This window comes from Dermacentor andersoni, chromosome 6 (assembly GCF_023375885.2).
Source record: "Dermacentor andersoni chromosome 6, qqDerAnde1_hic_scaffold, whole genome shotgun sequence".
In the NCBI taxonomy this organism is placed as follows: Eukaryota; Metazoa; Arthropoda; class Arachnida; order Ixodida; family Ixodidae; genus Dermacentor; species Dermacentor andersoni.
Window position 1 is genome coordinate 160,055,111 of NC_092819.1, and position 13,993 is coordinate 160,069,103.

The 13,993-nt window shown below is 42.9% G+C and overlaps 1 long non-coding RNA gene across 1 annotated transcript; it reads left to right on the forward strand.

Annotated features, from left to right (window-relative positions):
* Positions 1–3,215: 3,215 nt before the first annotated feature.
* LOC140219020 (uncharacterized) lies at positions 3,216–12,349 on the forward strand. Its single transcript, XR_011895306.1, has 4 exons — positions 3,216–3,301; positions 5,571–6,751; positions 7,808–7,888; positions 10,189–12,349. It is a non-coding gene; the product is annotated as an uncharacterized lncRNA (long non-coding RNA).
* Positions 12,350–13,993: the final 1,644 nt, after the last annotated feature.

A 13,993-nucleotide genomic window follows, 5' to 3' on the forward strand; every position in this document is an offset into this window, starting at 1 on the left:
CCCCACTGGGCTTTAGTGGTATCGTACTCATGAACAGTACCGGCTGCCTATAATGATTGGATTGTTTATTCCCTGCTACAAATGCTAAAGGGGTTAAGCATCACAAGGTCATGAGAAGACATACTTTGCCATTCTCCTTGAGTGAGTGACCTCAAACAATGGTTGCAGTCCCCGGAAAAAAAAAGCGTGATCCTCGGAAAGCGAGAATATTATCTCTCAAAAAGGAGGCCATCGGGAACATGGGCGAGCCGAACAACGGGCCCCAGGACCATTATCGTATTGAAACGCTTGTCATCGATCACTAAAGCTCAATACGTGACCGCTCGGGCTCAGAATGGCGAGACGTGACTGCTTTTCTGCGCGCTGTATTTCAAAGCCCAAATACGCAGACATTTTCACATGCTGTTGTTTCGAGATTTGGGGTCACTGCTATTGTCTCATTGTCTCTATTCTAGAGCCTGACACCGAGGCAGCAAGAAATGAAAATGATTTCAGTCTCGTAAGCCTTTCTAAATCGAGACCTTAGTCTGGATGCCCCTATACTCTGGAAAACATGACTTCTAGCGGACGAGTTTCAAGAATCGGAAACCACCAGCGCTGAAACCTGAACAACTGATGGATTTTCATCGCGCATGTAGAGGCTATCTAAAGCTCCGGTGCGAAAGTCTAAGCGATATCTATAGAAGGCATGAATAGGCTATTTGGTGCAAGTATGCAGAAGAGAGAATAGATATGAAGGAGAAAGTTTTTTAATTTAAACATGAAGTGCATGTTTTTTTCTCGCTTTGCTGCCGTGATACGAAATCGGCCTTCTGACGTGGTCGTTGCTACAACGGCCGTACTGCCCGGTGTGGTCAACGAGCGCCTCTGAGAACATGCGCATTAAATAAATGGGCAAGTTTAGGCATCCACCGAGTCGCGCATTGTGCCCGCCATGGACGTCAGCCCTTGTTTACTGAGTGCACAATTCTGAGGCATTAGCGGCGCCAGAGTGCAGGTTAGATGCATGACGCTTACCGCAGCGACGTGAAGGCTGAGACGTGCGGGCCCGTGTCGTAAGTATGGTTCCTATCCACGTGGGTGACGGCGTGCATTCTTGAATTTTCTTTTAAATATTTTGTTTGTGTTATGCTTGCGTTGCCTTGTCTTTATTTTTTTATTCTTTCTTTTTTTGTAGCTCCTATATAAGCTTCAGCGTGTTCGGTTTAAACTAAATAAAACAGATGCAAGTCGGCCAAATTTAGTTTGCCGAATTCGGTTTAAACACCACGCTACTCCCGCAAGCCGAGTGGGAAGGCGTGTCGGTGTTGTTGATGTTATTTATTTAGTTGGCAGCCATAGCTGTTACTTCGGCGCCCGGTGACGGGGCAGGCCATCCGGGTCCGTCGTGCAATCACGCATGCACGATGCTCGCTTCTCGCGAGACCTGTGACAAACACCTTCTTCCCCACGTTTTGCATTGGTTAAGGAGGGCTTAAGTAAGATTCAGTTATTGCAGTTTCTTAAAGTATCTGCTATAATTGATCGTCAAGATGGGTCGATAAAGAAGACTACGCGTGCGAATTCCGAGATTTTGTTGAAGTGTGTTATTTTAACGAAAACCGCTAAGCCGACTCCGTTACCACCAATGACCCGTGACTTGTTGGTCTGGGAGAGCACCTTCGAACTTGCTGTTAGTGGCACTGACGCAATTCAAGCCGCGCGACGAGAGATGTGTAATGATCTTCAGTACACTGTCCTCAAAAACATGTTAACGATTGTTGATTCTCGAACGTTACGTACACCGTGGCACTTCACCTTCTTAACTTACCTGTTTCAAGTGTAATCGTTGCGAGCGCATCCTCCAAACTTGACCGAGAAGCAGAATAGAGAGGGCACGTGCCAATGAAGAAAACCTCACCAAATACATGTGTGTGTGTTTATTATAATCAGATTATGTAATCGTGACTTGATTGCAAGTCAAATGTACGGTTGCGGTGTGAACTCGATATCTGCTTCTCTTGTTTCTTGTGAGCACGTCTTTCTTCATTCCTGTTACAGTTTGATGAATAAACGTGCCATTCTTTATGGCTGTCGCTTTACGTCATTTTATTTGAATAGTAATGCTCCAACTAAACTACATATTCCTTAAAGAAACGGTAACGTGTTTAGCTATATGCATAATCGCCAGTGACTACCAAAAATAAGCGTTCAAATTAAATATCGAGAAAAGTATGACGATAATAAAAAAAAAATAACACTGTGCCGTACGCGCATGGTTTTCGAATTATCTCTTTACCGCACTTTTATGCCGTGTGTACAATAAAATGTTTTTTCCAGTGAGCGCTTGGCAAATTTTTGTGTGCTTGTCCTGTGTCATGTAATTAGGCAGCATGCAAATAATAATAATAATAATAATAATAATAATAATATCCTGAGTTTCTCAAAGCGACGCATAACAACTGTACCTTGGTTCTTGAGCGTTACCTCGAGTGTTCTTCAAGAAAGATGACGCTACTAGAACATTTCATCAGCACACATCTGTACATTGCAAGTAACACTGCCAAGACGCTTACAGCTGCGCCTTCGCATTGCCTGAAGCCGTGGGGTCACGCAACACTAAGCGCGGCTTTAACTTCTCAGTGTTAAAAGCTCTTCAATCATAATCAAAATGTACGCCACTATTCTATCGTTTTACAATCAAAGAGCGCTTCTGTGCTCGCTCTCTCGATGGCTGCGAGATAACCCACCTACATACAGCGCACTCTAAAAACTAGGAAGGGTATCGCAGGAGTGAAGCTGCCGGTTCACTCTTCAAAGCGTCGTTTTACTCTCGCAAAATGTCGAGGAGAGTGAAATGCATTGTTCACTCTGTCACCAAGGAGAGAGTGAAATGTGCTTTTCGCTCTCCCCTTCAGAGAGAGAGAGTGAAAAGACTCTTGCGACAATAGAAAAGAGAGACTCTTGCGGCAATAGAAAACAAAACGTAGCGTAATCTTATGCTTCAACTGTAGGTGGCTGGCCCCGAACATGGCAATGTATCATTCATGCACGCTGAGCAAAGAACACATCGTTTTGCTTCTAAGAGAACAGGCCGCCGCAGTTCAAAGGAACGCGTAGCGAGCGCTCTACTTTTTCACTCGGAGTGGCTCCACCGCGCGCGCGCGCGCTCACGATCGCGGAACAACACAGCACCGGAGAAAGAAGATCCGTCCAGCGAGCAAAGGCCAGCCGAGGGAGATCGTGTGTCGGCCATCTCGCGCCGCCACGAAAACACGACAGTCGTTCGTCATGCCTTGGATATAACAACAAATCCTCCACGGTAAGTGAATTCTAACTTAGGTGCACATTCTCCGTATATGTCATGCTATCGCCAGGAAGTCGTCGCTGCGCTTAGCCGACGCGATTGACAAAGGACTAGGCGTACGCGCTGTCTCTCGATGTCAATCGAAAAAGCCAGTCGTCGCGATAACTGCATGTGATTTTATCACTTTGCCGTTGTCCGTAAGAGCTTTAAAAATCGCAAACGCTGCCAGAACTATGGTATGTTCAATAAGACGTCAGGCGAGAGGACGCTTAAAATGGTTAGTTCACCAGCCCGTGATTCCGAGCCTATGCGGAGCGTGATTAGCGTGCGTTTTGTGTGTTTGAATTTATTCAGTTTGGCAGTCTACTGTGTACGGAACGCTGTTGAACTAAGGAATCACATAACAGAAGGCGTCATTTTGCTGGCAGCATGCTTTTTTTTTTATAAATAAACCGCGCGCTTGACGGTGTCTCGCGCAGGGGGAATCTGCGACCACTGAAGTTACGTGCAGCACCAGTGCTAGTTAGAAACTTTGCCGCAGGCATTCAGCTGCATGCTGCAAGAGGTCAGTTGGGCGCGTTATCTTGAACTTACTGAAAACGCATGAGGAATCCATGTTTTATGCTGAAAAAAGTATAAACCCCATATAAGCGATCTTGCGCGCGGCAGCTACAAGCGACGCGACGGAGATGGCTGTCGCGTTCGCTCGTCGCCTACAAGTCGTACTCCGTGCGAGCGACGATTTTGAGCGACGCCTCCCCGGTGTTGCCGGCATGAGGGCTGCAGTCACGCGTGACGCGTGCTTTAGTAATTTACGTTGATGTATTTTACTATAAAAAGTAGCATAAAATATTTCCGGTGGTCTTGCAGTACGTTCTTATCCTTGCACGTATAAAAATTGAATCATTTGCTCGTTCCGCGCGACAATCGGTAGTATTTGAGCGATGTATGTACATCCAGTTCCGGCTTCGCGCTATTGGCTAGTCGCTCATAGCACTTCTGGGCGACGAGCGACGATTTCTAGATTTCCAGAACCGAGCCATCTGTTCAAGCGACGGCCCGTTTTGTCGCTCGAAGCCGTCGCTCGTCGCCGTCGCGCACTAAATCGCTCTCACAGTGTTTATCCCTAAGACCGAACTGTTTTTGCTCATGTTGAAACGGTGTGATTATAGGTCTGGTTTTGTCTCCTGTTGCGGTTTTCGTGCACGGTGCGAAACTGAAAGGATGCTTATGTCTACGAACTCGGTGAATTGTCGAGCAGCTAGTTACGCATCGGCATCGAATATAACGGCTGCTGTGTGGAATTACAATTGCAGGGGCGCTTTGCATACGCTTATTGTTTTGGACATGCCTGTGCATTTGCTAATATGAGTTGGCGTGTCAGAGTTATGTCATATGAACAGCTAAATCAGCCTTCCTCTGGGGGTTACAAGCGTAATGTGTGCATTTTGCTATAGCATGGCAGATCAAGATGTGTTTATCGCTTGAATATTTTTAGTAGAGAAATAAAATATCAAAATAAAATGTTGCTTTAATTCCGTGTTACCAGTCTGTCGTACACAGAACAATAGGTTGGTGTAATAAACTAATAACTGCGGTTTAACTGCAACTTTTACATGCCTACAAGAATGTAAAATGCTAGATTTCAAACTGCAGCAGTAATCGGGTCTGTCAAAAATGAACTCCACTGCGCACCTCATGCATGAAAATAAGTTCATGCCTTTTAGTAAGCTTAGATGCAGGCCGCAGTGAACTTGTCAGTATTGAAATGTTGGTAAGCTTGCCATAACAAGCCTTGTTGCCCTTTTTTATAGGCACATCCATATATCCATTGAGCTGAAGGACAATATTTTCATCCCTACTGAGCATCATGTTTGCAGCTATAATCCTCAAATTATGGCTTCAGCAGTGGCACAACCAGGGATGGTGCGGGGGGGGGGGGGCACACTGGGCACGTGCTTAGGATGTGTCACAAGTGGTGTTTGCGATACACCAGACTCATGACAGACCTATGACGTCTGAAAATGACCAATATTCTATTCATTAGCAGGAGTATTCTAACATTCATGAAAAACAAGGATGAACTGTGGTTTATTTGTTTTTTTGCTTAAATCGAAAAATTGAAGTTAGTTTAGCAGTTGACTGTTGCAGTCATTTGGATGTTTTGCATGCATTTCACTAGGAAGACTAAGAGCTAAGACTTTTTTATTGCCATGCCCTTGACTGTCTTGATGTTGTTTTGCACCATGCCCTTGTGTTGACTTTTGCATACGATATTTTTCAGGCACCCGCTTTATATAACGCAAGAAGGCAGCTGCAAGGACACGAGGATGTGAAAGAGCCAGTGCAGCGCGACTTCACGTAGTGCAGAGGAGCCAATGCCAAAATATCAAAATACATTGGCATGTTATTTGGACAAAAAAACTAGTATGTGGGTATATTGGGTGTACCATTTGACCAAATGTCAACAAAATCAAGGTACAGTATGTTACACGAAGATGAAAATTCTCACGTGCTCCAGGCAGTCATCTTAACATGGTATATTTATGTAATGTCTCTGATTGGAAAGTCAAATCAAGTATGCTCTCTGGAGACAAACACATAGCAGCAAGTGTCATTGAAAAGTTAAAAATGTGTTTTAAGAAGGCTGATTAGTTCTGAGAAGTGACTGCTTTTTGTCTTGCCTCTCAACAGATATATCCATGTGATAAAAAAATAGTGGTACAATGAAATTGCATATTTGCTTAGCGACATGATACATACTTGCAATGAGCACGGTGCATGTGTTTACTATAAAAAGCAACAGCCCATGCTTGGTTAGGTTAGGCCCACTACAACATGCAGGCATGGGTGATTGGCGCTTTTTTTATTTCTGTGTCGTGAGGTTTATTGACGTGCGTATAGGTGCAGTGGCACGCAGTATGGCTAGTACAAAAAAAGGGGGGGGGGGGGGCAGATATATGTAGCTCACTGTACACGACACAGGGCAAAGGAAATCCGTGTTCAGCAACTATGTTAAATGCCATGTACGTAAATTTTACAACGCTACTCGTTCGAAGCGCGCACAGGTGCATATTGAAGAAAATTTTCCAGGGTAGATAATTTAGTTCGTAATTTACACTAATTTTGCTCTAACCACGAGACATAATAATTTGAATATACTGCACGGAAAAACCTAGAGCGAATTAAATTGTGTGTCAGCTTCGTGTGTATACATATAGTCTTTCCTATGCATTAGGTTTTTTGCGTAATGCATTAACAGTTGACAGCCTATCTTATGATGTGTACTCTGTTTACATTACAGTTATTTATTAGTTTACTCGTTTGTTTTGCGACTTATAAAATGCCGGCATATATATATTTTCAACATTTGACATAACCCTGTATGCCTTGCAGGGACAACCCAGCACGTGCATTTCTCAGCACCCAGTCAACTGCCAAAAGTGACTCAAACACAGGCCACCAGTAAGTGGACATCAGTTGCAATTTCACATTATGCAGTTGGCGGCTGCCTTGTACGGAGGCTTTTCTTTTTTAATGAGATGGTGATGTCGTTCTAATGTACATTTTGACCACAAAGGTGCGATCATGTCTCACAGAAGCATATATGGTTGCTATTCTCTGCGAGGGACGTGTTCTCGTGTTCGTGAAGCATTTGTGTTTGGCAGTATTGTCGCCCAATGAGTCGGATATAAACACTAACTCACCACTGCCGGCAAGTAGTTGCGAGAAACGCATTATGACGCTGTAAAGTTATTTCATTAATTCGAAGGAAAGTTTTGCAGCAGGAAAAAAGGTTGCTATTCCAGGTAAACATGTCTTTTTCTCGCAGGTTATTTAGCCAAACTGTGGATGCCTGAAATTCGTGACTTATGAATAGATATTAATTTATTCTTTAGTAATGCTTCTAAAAGAGACTAGAAATAGCATGTGACTACCTCTGCAATCAGCAGACCATACATTTACAGTCATAAGTGGCAGTTCCATGCAGTCTCGCACTTTATATAACCTTTCCTTTCAGCAACATTGGAACTGGTGGCTGTGTTTTCAGAAGGAGAAGTGCACTTGACACTGTAAATGTATGTGTGAATTCGGTTTTCTTTGTATGTGTCGGCTCACTGACAAACAGTGCAAAAATCTGTTGTACCATGAGCCTGACGATGCCTTCTGCTGCTAGAAATGCGGCACTTCGTATTTTATAGTACTGCATGACATTTAAATCAAAGCTACCACACAAAATGATCAAGAAAACTAACCGCTGTTATAGCTGTTTTCCTCAAAGAACGCTTGCCCTTTATGGGCTGTGTTAATCTGAGCTCTCCACCGATGTTTCAGTAGTATTATCCCTTAGTGAGTGAGAGATTGGTGGCAATTAATCGTGTTAGTGTTTAAGTGGTGTCCTAATTATTTGCATTTGTTCCAACAAAGTTGTCTAGATTACTTTATTGTGTAGTGTAAAGCTTATGAAACCATCAGCAACTACTGAGTTGCTAACACGCATATGGATTTGTCACTATACAGGTGGAACTCGGCTGTACCACTGCAGTGCTGCGGAAATTGCCTTCACCAGCGGCTTTGCAACAGCTGTTTCGCAGCATGTCGGTATGTGTTAATGTATAATTATGTTGGGATGGGCTAGTATTATGGACCACTGCTACTCTGTATTGTGACAGATCCATATGATAAGGGATGTAATGGGCACAGCGAAAACCTTTGAATTTTTTACTATGGTACATAAACAGGCTCTCCTTTTCGTCACTGGAGCAGGAGAGAAGGGCATGCAGGCACTCCTGAATGTACATATATTTCAAAACATGAGAGAGACACACACACACACAAACTAAAGGCAGGGACGTTCCATCTTTCATCTTGAATTGAATTGTGCAGCGCAAAAATACAACACAGACCACAGAGAAGCACACATGTTAACAGGTTTGATACACACGTTAGTTCAACAGATTTGATACTTCAAGTGTGCTATTTTACACAAGGGGGAAGGGAAAGGGGAGAAAATCTGAAAATAAAGTGGAGTGGAAAAAAAGGAATCGTGCTAAAAAGCATGAGAAGCATCGCGCAGCCAGGATCACCAGCAGGACATCTAAAAAGCACTCTGATAAAATTACATACAGGACAACCTTACGTATAGTTTGTTTCAATCAACTCAGATCACATGCAGCCATTACTGCTATCAAGTTGTTTCCTTATGTCATATGAGGGAATGATGTGGGCCCAAAAAACTGTTTAGAGCTGAAGGATTATGTTCCATTCTAGCCTCATTGCCTGCTTTTTTATCGTATTGTTATCAGCTGCTTATGTTAGGGACAAAAAGTAAGAGTACGAACTGTTTCCCGATTCGCCATTCCACACAACATGTCTTTGTGACTATATGTACATGCAGATGATCCATAGTTGAAAAATATTCAGTACAGTAGAATCTCATTACAAGATGCACTTGGTTGTAAGAGACATCTAAAAATGGTTTGGTTGGTTTTCCGATGTTTGCCACGTTAACAATACTGTATACAAGAGACACCTTTGTTACTAAGGATGACTTTTTAAGTATTCACTACTTCGAAGGGACACAACCCAGACACATTCACTTTGTGCACCTTGTGTGCTCCGAAGGGCGTAAAGATCACGCAATCCTTACACAAGTCAATCGCGCATGTCTCTTTTAGCATGAACCAGAAAAGGAGGGCAACGAGGACAGTGCAGGGCAGAAAGTGTCGGCAGTTGAAGCTGACGAGCGCCTAAGAGCACCTCAAAGGTACTGCGAGCAACAAGGCTTGCAAAGTGAAGTGTTTAAATTCCAGAAGTTGGGAAGGAAGCTAACACAATCTACAGTCACTAAAAAGCTGTGAATGTCTTCTTTAAAGGGCCCCTAAACCACCGAGGTTGAAACTTAGTTGCGGTGTTGCAGTTCTACACAATAAGGCAATGAACAGGTAGCCACGAGAATTTTTCGAAACGGTGCAGTAATAGTGGAGCTACGTGTGTTTGATTATCGAAAAGTAGTCCCCACTCATTTCACTCTTTCATCTGGTACACGCCATAAGGACAGTATCGTCTTTTCCTTGCCTAGTACACCTCCAAATGTTACGGGACAGGCCAACACCAACGAGCTCTGTTGCTGCCGCGCTGGCCCGTCGTCCTGCGAGGGGTGGCGCTAATACAACGGAACTGTATGGTGACTCGTGTTGAAGAGCCTCATAGGGAGACCCTTCTGTTGGCGTTTGTTCTTTGCCCCCATTGGCTGCCCACAATGGCATCGCGCGCAACGCGACGAGGAAGAAGGAGTGTGTGTATTTGCTTGCAGGCCTTGCCGGCAGTCGTACACTTTCGTTCGACCAATCGACAGCACCGGAAACTGGTGACATCATCAGAGACAGCCTGGTGACGTCAGGACAAACTGGGGGGTGCAGGATAGATCCAGAGAGGCGCACGGGGTCATATTCTTCATATTGTGGTGCTCCGGCAGTGCTACGCACTCTGGCATTTGGCTTCGTCGATCGTGACGGCATTCTGATTTCGATACGCGTGTTTACTTGAAATGTTCAAAAAATGTCGAGAAGTGGTTTAGGGGCCCTTTAAGCCACCCTGAGCATTTATTCTTTCAGATGTATCAAAACATACTTTAGTGATGATGCATAATAAAGTCATCTAGTCTGGCTCCTCAGTGTCTCAAAAGTTTTGGTTTCGAGAGACATGTTTCCCGTGCCTCTTGAATATCTTCTGATGAGGCTTTACTGTAATATACACAAACAATTGTGTAACTCCTCCTGCAAGTATTATTCATTAAGCCCGGTCACTTATGTGCAAAGCTTGTGGTTAAGTCTTGATGTCCGTACTTTTTAGAGCTATGTTTATTAATTCATGCTGGTCTTATTGGTTCTTCGATGCAGGATACAATGCCTACGAAATTATTGGCCCTGATCATGAGAGCCCTCAAGGGGCAAACAACATCTCTGTTGCAGAAGTGAGCCCGATACCACTTGGAAGTTACCATGACAGATCACACGGCAGCAATAGATACAGAGACTGCCATGTCTACTGCAGCTGCAACAGTGTACGAGGCAAGCAGCAGCGCGTCAGCATCAGCGGCAGTGTCAGAAGGAACCACACCAGGCCTGGTAGAGCAACATGTGTGCTATCACTGACTTTTTTTGTAGTGGATACAACTCATTTGCTCAACATACAAAAGCTTTTCACCACGACTGTGAGCCAGTGTTATTGTGCAGCAAGTGCAAGACTAAGTTAGGTGTTATAACACAGTACAAGCATCACTTTAATATATGCAAATGCAAACATATTACAGTTGTTGCCTCCCCAGCCAGCCCACATAGTGACAACAATGTGGAACACATGGTGGGACACACCTCTCCCCCATTACAAGATAGTAGAGACTGTCAGTGTTGTTGCTAGATTGACTGGTCTTTGTAGGCAACTAGAAGGACAACACAGGTGTCATAAGATTGTTGTTGATGTTGTTGTTGAAGAGGTAAAAAAGAAGTTTGATGCAGCTGAAGTGCCAACTGATATTGAGCAAATCAAAAGCAACCACCTGAGAAAGCAACACTATCGAAATTTGGGTATCTATGTGCCGCCAACTCTGGTAAGAATGGCATAGGACAGAAGTGTGATGAAAATCACACAGACATTGCTGTTGCATCACTGGCCACAGTGAGCAGCGACTTGTAGGGCAAGAGAGTCAACTGAAACTAACATTATGATATAGTGTCATGCTCCCATGTGACCACTTTTCAAGTTATTTTGCAAGATACAGCTCAACCTCCAGAAACGAGACTGCAACTTGCTTGTAAAAAAACTTTCACAAAAAATTATTCATAACACTATTAACATAGCAGTATCTTTTTTTTTGTGTCGGTTCGAGGTTCCTGGATGTCCATTAATGCAAAAATTGAGGAAAAAAAGAACATGTGTCGTACTTACACCTTTTTAACAAGTACGAGGGGGACAGAACTTTTCTAGTCATGCATCTTCATCATACTATCAAGTTTTTAAATGCCATTTATAATTATTATTACCAGTTATATCTGAGTGCATTGTATGCATGTAGCAGGTGTAAAATCAGGTCAGTTGGATCAGATGCCTTATCTGAAAGCGAGCCCTATATTCAAGAAATTTGAATTAAAATAGTTACGTTAGAGACGCAGTCTTTCAGCACTTTATTGCCTGTGGTTTAAGCATTGCTCAATACTTTTGTGGGTGGCAATTTCAACCGGCACAGCACTGCGCTTTGCCACAGTCACATTTGTCTTCAAAGCGGTGTTTACCATTTGTGTTGATCTGTTTGTGTATGCATAGAGCAAGTTCTTAATTTATATTTTTCTGCATTCTTGTGCTTGCACTAAGCTTGTATAAGGCAGTTACAAAATGTGCGTCACTATAACGAACTGTTCTGTTGAGCTTACACTTGCAAATAATCGTGTTCAGATGGCCGCACTTCTATGCGGGTGCACCGCTAGCTTTGTGTATGTTCTCATGTTTGTATAAAGTTTATATAAGCTAGTTAGAAAATGTATGTCACTAAGCATTGTGATATTCTTTAAAGAACTGCTTGGTTGGTTTTACACTTGTGAATTAGTATTGAGGCGGTGGTATTCCCATGTATGCCCACTGCTAGCTTTCTGTGTCCTCACGTGTTTGTATTAAGTTTCTACAAGGGAGTTACAGCATGTACGTCACTTAGCGCTGTGATATTTTTTAAAGAACTGCTTTGTTGGTTTTACACCTGTGAGTAATAGTACTCGGGTGGCACTAGTCATGTGTAGGTACACAGGGACCATTTGTATACATTATGCTCGTGTAAAGCAGTTACAAAGTGTGTGTCACTAATTACTGTGATATTTGTTGAATTGCTGTGATGGATTTACACATGTGAATAATAGTGGTCAGGACACAGTACTTGCGGTGTATAGTTGAATTTATACACTGCCAAGACATGGGCTGTATACGTACCAAAAGAAATGTATGTCATTATATTGTTGTGATTATTACTGTTTGGAGTTTATTAAACTGTAATAAAATTGTTTCTTGTATCTATTGAGGTATGGCAATTTGTCATGCAACCAAACTGAGGACCTGAACTTGTGCATACAAATAAACAGCTAATTTAAGAGTATACTGCTCATATTCTGCTAAACCAGTTTAACAAATCTTGTACTACAATGCTGGAAAAATGACAGAGCTGACTCGGATGTACAGAAAAAGTTCTGCACTGGCTGAAGGACTGCCCCACACTGGAGTTCGTAATGTTGCGTTTATTGGAGTAGAACAGAAAGTGCACTTCTATTAAAATTGCGACAGTCGGTGCAGAAACATAAGGCAGACGAGCGGATGTGGCACATTTTTTTCAGGGCCCTCCATGCCTACTACTGCATTTCTAGTCTTCCTGTGCTCTACGTTCCCTGTTCAGCCAAGGTTTTTACTCCATGACAATTGTTCTACTGGGTTCGTAGCAATATTGAAGAAAAAAATTCAATGGTTTTCAAGGACTTTCGAGGCCCCGACACAGTAACTTCAAGGACCTCGTGCAATGTGTGTAGTAGTTTGGACAGGCAATAACTTGTTCAAGAACACCGTTAACTTTAATGCAAACAAAAGAAAACAAAACAAATCGCATTTCAGTGATTTCAAACATTTGAAAGACTGCTAATTTGCCTTTCACCGCCCACCACTAAACGCACACAAGGAAGCATTTCAAGAAAGCGCTCAAAGTTTTTCTGCAGTAGCACAATTAACTACTTGAACCTGCAACGTTTGCAGTTTTTGAATACAGTTTGGTTTGACAGTGTATGTGATGTCATCTGTTGCCTCAGCTTTTTTCACCATCAAATGAGCAATAGTCATTTCTAATTTCTTTTTATTGTGTCTGTCGCTCTCAATTTTCTCTTCACGGCTTCTCTTCGAATGCCTCAACTGTTGAGCTTCCTGCTTCTTCTCTTCCAAGCACATTTGTCGCCGGTTCCATGTGCATAAAACTGGTATCTGCAGCTCCTTTGTAATTTCAACTTTAAGGATGTCGCTTTCCTTCTAGTACCTCCAGAGACAATTTTCTGTGACATGCGAAAGAGTGTCACAGAAGGGAAAAAAAGCGCTTGGCAATGTCTGCTAAGTCTAGCCAAGTGTACAAGTTTAAGGACTTTCCAGTACTTCTAAAAATTCAAGGGTTTTCAATGCCATGAAAATGGCATTTTAGAAATAAAGGATTTTCAAGGATCGCTACAAACCCTGGATTCTAGCACCTAAATAATTTTACAAGCTTATTTTGGCATGGAGTTAGGAAATTCATGCTTTCTAGCTAACGCTGCACTATCTCTGTACAGTGAAGCCACGAGAGCGCAACTATTTTGGAGTAAAGAAAAATACTGAAAGCTTTTAATACCACTCTTCTTTTTTTCTATGGAGCTTCGTATTGCCTAGTTAAGTTTACGAATGTGCCTGGTTTTGGCGGGCGTTTCTTCGACATTTTCTGGAAGAAGCAGATGTCTAGCCCCGTATTCAGAAATGTATCTTAATACAAAGCTCATGCTTGACTTGATATAAACGACGCCTGGTGCGAACGTCCCCCAAGACGCTCACTGCCTTTCTTTTGGTGCGTTCACGACTCACGTCGTTTAGATCAAGTGAAGCATGGGCTTCAAGTTATGATGCATTTCTGCATATGGGGGTAAGCGTGCACAATTC